Here is an 8553-nt window from a genome sequence, read left to right as displayed (position 1 = left end):
ATCATTCATTGCATCACTATTTACAATAGCTAGAACATGGAAGCAACCTAGATATCCATCAACAGATGAATGAATAAAGAAGTTGTGGTACATATACACAATGGAATATTACTTGGCCATAAAAAGGAACACATTTGGGTCAATTCTGATGATGTGGATGAATCTAGAATCTGTTATGCAGAGTGAAGTGAGTCAGAAAGAGAAAGATAAATAGCATTCTAATGCACAGATACAGAAATTAGAAAAATGGCACTGAAGAATTTATTTACAGGGCAGCAGTGGAGAAACAGACATAGAGAATAGACTTGTGGACTTGGGGAGAGGGGAGGAGAGGGTGAGATGTATGGAAAGAGTAACATGGAAACTTACATTGCCATGTGTAAATTAGATAGCCAACGGGAATTGTGTGTGTGTGGCTCAGGAAACTCAAATAGGGGCTCTGTATCAACCTAGAGGAATGGGATGGGGAGGGAGATTGGAGGGATTTTCAAAAGGGAGGGGATATATGTATATCTATGTCTGATTCATGTTGAGGTTTGACAGAAAACAACAAAATTCTGTAAAGCAATTATCGTTCAATAAAAAAATTAATTTAAAAAAATCAGCACAGGTCCAAATGGCCTTAGTCTAGAAAAGAATGCAAAAGGGCCTTTACTAGGTTTACTAGACCATTAATACTAGATTAATGATAGCCTAGTAAAAACTGGCATCTCTCTGCTTTATACCAGTGTGTCTTTGGGTTCCAATTTTTGTACTCCTATATGTTTGAGGGGGGGGAAAAAAAAACCCTTAGTGGAAAATATGTTCAATGCCAGTTACTCCTGGTCTGTCTTGTGGAGAAAGACAGGAGACGCAGGCAGAGCCAAGGACATTAGGCATGTAGATGGGACCATTCCAGATTGTTTAGGCCACGTGCCATGGACAAGCTCCACCTCCCTAAGGCCATTTTCAAGGCCTTAGAGGAAGCCTGTGAGATTTGGTGTCAAGAGGCCTCCACTCAAGAACCAGATCACACATCATCCGAATTAAGAAATTCGTGTTGATGTAAAGGGGTGATGCTCACAATTACACCAGAACAAATGGGACCACACAATACAGACTGGCAGGCCGAGAGCCATGCAGTCCCTGGGCGTGTGGGTTTAACCTCACAGAGCCTCATCCTCTTCCTCAGTAAATCAGAAAGAATTTTGGCAGCTGGGGGGTTGACAGAAAGCTCTGGGCAGATCTGAGGGCCTCGTCTGTGAAAGATATTTGGAAATGGGTCATTCAGGGGCTAGATCAAGGCTGTGTGCCATCCTCCGCAGAACAGCCTCTAGAACTCACCAGCTCCAGGCAGCCGAGACCTCAGAGCCAAGAGATGAGATGTGTGTCTCTCTGGTCTGAGAGCCCACATCCCTGTCCAGTCGCCACGGGTCCACCACAAACTGCTCTCAGAGTGAAAATGCTCGCTCATCGTCCTGTGGCTGTGAACGCTCGGGACGCTGTGGTCCTTAAGGCCACACCCAGGCCTGGCAGAAGGCTTTAAATCAGATACTTTAAAAGCTCATTTCAGAAGCACCTCCCCGCTGAAGGCTTTGCATGCCTCTGAACACCCAGAAAAGCCCACAACATGTGAGCACCCCAGCATAGCACACTTGGGTAGATACAGCCACAGATCATGTGATATGGTAGTAGACATGGATATATAAAAGCTGGATGTGTCTCATACACACACACACACACACACACACACATACTGCACAAAAAGACTAAGCAAAATATTGGTGGGAAAAGAAGAGTCCCTTGGGGAAGAACTGCACCAGGCTTTGCAGAAAATTGAGAGCCAAGTGTTGGCTGCCGTGATGTACCGCCTGCCTCCCCTGCATGACTCCAGCCTCACGCTCTAGCTGTGGAGAGTGTTAGCTTCTGGGCTCTCAATCAAGTCCCTCTTTGGGAATTGCTCTGCCTCACCTGAGTTCATGGCCCCTGCCCAGGGGCAATGCATATCCAGTGGCTGGAGCCTGTGGTTGCCTCAAGCCAGAACGACCCTGCAGGACTGTCCCCACCCCAGAGCTCCCCAGGGTCAGCACCAGCTGCAGCCTGTTTGGTGTCCATGTCGCTGTCCTCCTTCTTTCATCCTGCACAGATCCCTGGAGCTCTCCCCTGCCATATTCTTGCACACGAAGCTCTATTCCAGGGGCGGTTTCCTAGGAAACCCAAGCTAAAACAATGCATTGTTCATCTTCTTGGTTTCTTGGATGAAAGATGTACTAATAAATAAAAAGAAACTGTGTTAAAGATGGAGCCTGGTTCCTCTCAGAAATAAGCCAACCTTCAGCCATGTGAGATTCAAAAGAAAACCCAGGCACCACTCACACCTAGCATAAGGGCTTGTACCTGAAAGGCTTTTTCTTACCAACAGTCACTGAGTCATTTGACTTTTTTTTTTCTTCTTTTTGACCACTCTGCAAGGCACACAGGATCTTAGTTCCCTGAGCAGACCCATGCCCCCTGCAGTGGAAGGGCAGAGTCCTAACTACTGAGCAGCCAGGGAAGTCCCCATTTGACAGTTATCTTAATAAAGACTTTAAAAAAAAAAAAAAAAAACTTGAACATATAAGGCCATATTTTTTTTAATTGCCTATTTTGTCTTTCCTTTCTTCAAGGGATCTTCCCAACCCGGGCACCTAACCCAGGGCTCCTGCACTGCAGGCGTTCTTTACTCCCTGAGCCGCCAGGGAAACCCCTCCAATTATCTGACATCACATTAATCAGGTCAGAAAATAAAATCTATCCAGTTATTATCAGCCACCTGCTCCTTTAGGGAAACCTACCTGGGCTCCCCTGGCAGCTCAGATGGTGAAGGATCTCCCTGCCATGTGGGAGACCCAGGTTCGATCCCTCGTCTGGGAAGATCTCCTGGAGGAGGGCATGGCAACCCACTCCAGTATTCTTGCCTAGAGAATCCCATGGATGGGGGAGCCTGGCAGGGTACAGCTCATGGGGTCACAGAGAGTTGGACATGACTGAGCAACTAACACCCGAACTACAAGTAACTCTGAGGAAACGTGTCTCTATGGAAGTCCAGCCAGAAAACAAGAAGATTCCATTGTGTTTTGAGAACACAGATGTCAGAGGATTAGTCCTGGGTCCCAGAACCCAATTCCAGGTGCTTCTCTCCACCAGAGTTCCCCGTCACTCATTTCCTTGGCTGGGCACTGCTGTGGAGAATGCACCTCGTATTTGACCTTCTGTCTTTCTACATACTTCATGGGAAATAGATGGGGAAACAGTGGAAGCAGTGGCAGACTTTATTTTTTGGGGCTCCAAAATCACTGCAGATGGTGATTGCAGCCATGAAATCAAAAGGTGCTTACTCCTTGGAAGGAAAGTTATGACCAACCTAGATAGCATATTAAAAAGCAGAGACATTACTTTGCCAACAAAGGTCCGTCTAGTCAAACCTATGGTTTCTCCAGTAGTCATGTATGGATGTGAGAGTTTGACTATAAAGAAAGCTGAGCACCAAAGAATTGATGCTTTTGAACTGTGGTGTTGGAGGAGACTCTTGAGAGTCCCTTGGACTGCAAGGAGATCCAACCAGTTCATCCTAAAGGAAATCAGTCCTGAATATTCATTGGAAGGACTGATGGTGAAGCTGAAACTCCAATACTTTGGCCACCTCATGCAAAGAGTTGACACATTGGAAAAGACCCTGATGCTGGGAGGGGTTGAGGGCAGGAGAAGAAGGGGACGACAGAGGATGAGATGGCTGGATGGCATCACTGACTCGACGGACATGAGTTTGAGTAAACTCTGGAAGTTGGTGATGGACAAAGAGGCCTGGTGTGCTGCGATTCATGGGGTCGCTGAGTCGGACACAACTGAGCGACTGGACTGAACTGAACTTTCTACACAGATCTGTATAAAGAGTCTTGCCAGAGGGTTTCCCCTCAGGCTTCTGGTTGGCCCAAAGTTTTACAGTCTGATGACAGGAATGCTCTAAAGCTGATCAATCAGAAAACTCTCTCTCTGCACAAGGCAGAAAGTACCTTCAAGGTCTAGTTTCTCATCTTCTACGAAGCCCTGTGAGCTGACTGGCAGAAAGATGCTACAGAATAACAGCTCCTGAGTCCACTTTTGAAACTGCTCTGTGCACGTAAATCCTTCCTTTTCAATGATGAACCACCATCCATTCGTAGTGAAATCGAAACTAGGTGAGTGAAATTCAGGGGTCAGAAATTATTCCATAGGATTTGCCATGTGGGATCCTGGTCTGTCTTGAATACCCAGGGGACTGTGAACAAAAGCTTCATAGAAGCAGTGTTAGCACCAACCCCGACCCCACGGGTCTCATGGCCGCAGATGTAAACCCTTCCCTCTCACCCACAGGCCTGTACCTCCAACGCAATGGCGAGAGCAAAACCACAGACTTCAAAGGTGGACCGCCCTGGCCTCCCCCGATCCCCGCAAGCTGTTCAGGGTGGCTCCCCTCCAAGAACGGGGTGAGAATTGACGTTGTCTGCTCCTGTCCTATTAACCTTTCCTGTGATTGATGATTTCATTTGATTAGTCAGTTTGGTACAAGCTAACCTCTAAGAGCACCATGGAGGGCTCTCACTGGCCTGGTGCAGCCCATCCCCAGATCCATAGCCTTTTGTTGTTCAGTCGATATGTCGTGTCTGACTCTCTGCGACCCCGTGGACTGCAGCACACCAGGCTTCCTTGTCCTTCACTATCTCTTGGAGTTTGCTCAAACTCATGTCCATTGAGTCAATGATGCTGTCTAACCATGTCATCCTCTGTTGCCCCTCTTCTCCTCCTCAGTCTTTCCCAACATCTAGCCCAAGAGACACACAGCAAACCGCTGGTGACAGAGCAGAGAGAACAGCTCGGAACCCCTGCTTCCCACTCTGTCTTTTGCTAATCCAGATGACCTCTATCCTGCCCTCACATGTCTGTTCCCGCCACCAACATTGTATACCATATTTCAAATCTCTTTGGTTAACCAACATAAAAATATTCACTATTCATTTTTTTCTTCTGAAAAAAATTAAGGAGTCATATTTTTCTGGGATAATATCGAGTGAGATTAATGAAAACCTATATATATATATATCCAAGAGAACCCAAAAGAAAAAAATTTTTAAGTCTGTTAGCTTCACTACAGCATCTGAGATTTTATGTGCCTGGGGTTTCTATTATGTAAATATAACTCAACCAATAGGGGTACTTTCCAGGTTTTCTGGCTTGATTTTTAAAGCCGTTCTGCATTCACACTCTCCCTGAAACATAACCCCTGCTATGGAAGAAGAGAGGTAGTTTTGTAGGGGTACGAAAATCTTTCATTAGAACATCTGCTCCACATAAGAGTTTTTTCAATCCTAGAAATTGTTCCAGGAACAATTACAACTGAGTCTGGAGAATTGAGTCATTTGTACATTAAATTAAGGCCAAAACTTCTGCGCATCGGTTCAGAGACAGAGTTGTTCACAAGTGGCCTGTCACGGGCTGTCGGACAATTGAATCTATCAACCTTTCACTTATTAAACAACAACAACAAAATTATTCACTGTGTTTTTAACACTGGGCTAAAATAATGGCCAGATGTTCACTACTTTAAATCTCCAAATTCCATTTATATGATCTTATTTCCTTAGAGTGACTCTTAAAAGATTATACCATAGTGACTCTGTGGATTTTTTTTTAAACTACATGAAATTTTTGGCAAGTATTTCTGGTAGGCTTGAGTCCTCTTCCTAATTGGGGTTTAACCCTTCCTCTTTCTGAATTCCATTCAGAATTTACAGGAGACATACTATGAGGAAGGAATGATTTTAAGTACTAGAAATATGCAATATAACTTTAACTGCCCCCTCTCTAAGCACCACGACCTCACCCCCCACACACATTCCTTTACCTGCATCCTTCACTGGTAACACCTGTACCTCCCTTCTCCACATGAAAGTTCCACAGCAAAATGTAGCTGAATATTACCTTTTACCTTTGCCAAGAAATCATCATGACTCCTGCTCTCCCTGCCCTCTTCCTCTCACATAATTTCATTGTGCCATTTACTTTAATGCATTTAAACCATTTTCATCTCTCTCCCACACAATGTTGAAAGTTATGTGAAGATAAGTTAGTTTTTGGATTTTCTCTGTATTCTTAGCATCTATTATAGCACCACATGCCACAAATATTAATAATACACTCTCATGAAGCAATGGCTAGGGGAATGCTGGCCTTCATCCTCCCCCTAATGCAGTAGCGTTAGCACAGCTGATTGCCAATCCTTCTCGAATGTTCTAGGCGTGTGTTCTCCAAAACACTTTTCTTCTTATCTCCCCATACCTCTCTGGACATCCTTTATCCAGATCTCCTGATGATTCCTATTCTTTCTCTTATTCCTGTAATAGCTGACATTTTAGTGGTTTCTACATTGGTTCTTCTCCTCCTGCATCCTTTCCCTGGATGGTATATTGAGACTTTTGCCTGTGAACATCAGTTCAGTTCAGTCGCTCGGTTGTATCCAACTCTTTGCAACCCCAGGAACTGTAGCCCTCCAGGCTCCTCTGTCCATGGGATTTCCCGGGCAAGAATACTGAAATGGATTGCCATTTCCTACTCCAGGGATTGAAACCATGTCTCTTTCCCCTCATGCATTCACAGCTGGGTTCTTTACCACTAGCAGCTACCTGGGAAGCCCTATATAAACACTCAGTTCAGTTCAGTTTAGTCGCTCAGTTGTGTCTGACTCTTTGTGACCCCGTGGACTGCAGCACGCCAGGCCTCCCTGTCCATCACCAACTCCCAGAATTTACTCAAAACTCATGTCCATCGAGTCGGTGATGCCATCCAACCATCTCATCCTCTGTTGTCCCCTTCTCCTCCTGCCTTCAACCTTTCCCAGCATCAAGGTCTTTTCCAGTGAGTCAGTTCTTCACATCAGGCTTGTCAACATTGTCTGGGATGTACTCAGCATTACCATCAGCCAGAGGCAACCAACCCTGAAGCACTATTTCTCTGACGTTTCTGTCTATTCTCAGAGGTGTTTCTTCAGCAGTGAGGTATGTTTTCAGTCATTTGTGGTACGATGAATATCTTTATTTTTATATATATTCTAGATTGAATGAAATAAGTATCTTTTGTCATTTATAAGGAATCAGTAAATCAAAGGTCTAAAGAGATTTTAAGACCATAATAACCACGGAAATAAACAAAGCCTGTGTACATCAGAACCAAAAATATCAGGGTGGGCCTAAGAGAATTCAGACAGAAAGTATAAACAGGCCACCTTACTTTCTATTTCTGTTTAGGAGGCCATTCATGGCAAATCATTGTGATTACACAACTCTTAGAATGATAGTTCAGTTGCTCAGTCATGTCCGATTCTTTGTGACCCCATGGACTGCAGCACGCCGGGCCTCCCTGTCCATCACCAGCTCCCAGAATTTACTCAAACTCATGTCCATCGAGTCAGCAATGCCATCCAACCATCTCACCCTCTGTTGTCCCCTCCTCCTCCTGCCCCCAATCCCTCCCAGCATCAGGGTCTTTTCAAATGAGTCAGTTCTTCACATCAGATGGCAGAAGTACTAGAGTTTCAGCTTCAGCATCATCTTTCCGATGAATCAGTTCAGTTCAGTTCAGTCGCTCAGTTGTGTCTGACTCTTTGTGACCCCATGAATCGCAGCATGCCAGGCCTCCCTGTCCATCACCAACTCCCAGAGTTTACTCAAACTCATGTCCATTGAGTCGGTGACGCCATCCAGCCATGTCATCCTCTGTCGTCCCCTTCTCCTCCTGTCCCCAATCCCTCCCAGCATCAGGGTCTTTTCCAATGAGTCAACTCTTCGCATGAAGTGGCCAAAGTACTGGAGTTTCAGCTTCAGCATCAGTCCTTCCAATGAACACCCAGGGCTGATTTCCTTTAGGATGGACTGGTTGGATCTCCTTGTTGTCCAAGGGACTCTCAAGAGTCTTCTCCAAAACCACAATTCAAAAGCATCAATTCTTTGGTGCTCAGCTTTCTTTATAGTCAAACTCTCACATCCATACATGACTACTGGAAAAACCATAGGTTTGACTAGATGGACCTTTGTTGGCAAAGTAGTGTCTCTATTTTTTAATATGCTGTCTAGGTTGGTCATAACTTTTCTTCCAAGGAGTAAGTGTCTTTTAATTTCATGGCTGCAGTCACCATCTGCAGTGATTTTGGAGCCTCAAAAATAAAGTCTCTCACTGTTTCCATTGCTTCCCCATCTATTTGCCATGAACTGATGGGACCAGATGCCATGATCTTGGTTTTCTGAATGTTGAGTTTTAAACCAACTTTTCCACTCTCCTCTTTCACTTTCATCAAGAGGCTCTTTAGTTCTTCTTCATTTTCTGCCATAAGGGTGGTGTCTTCTGCATGTCTGAGGTGATTGATATTTCTCCCGGCAACCTTGATTCCAGCGTATGCTTCATCCAGCCCAGCATTTCTCATGATGTACTCTGCATACAAGTTAAATAAGCAGGGTGACAATTTACAGCCTAGACGTACTCCTTTTCTGATTTGGAACCAGTCTG

The sequence above is a fragment of the Cervus canadensis genome, chromosome 12 (genome assembly GCF_019320065.1).
Source record: "Cervus canadensis isolate Bull #8, Minnesota chromosome 12, ASM1932006v1, whole genome shotgun sequence".
Classification (NCBI taxonomy): Eukaryota; Metazoa; Chordata; class Mammalia; order Artiodactyla; family Cervidae; genus Cervus; species Cervus canadensis.
Note: the sequence above shows the minus strand (reverse complement) of the source record.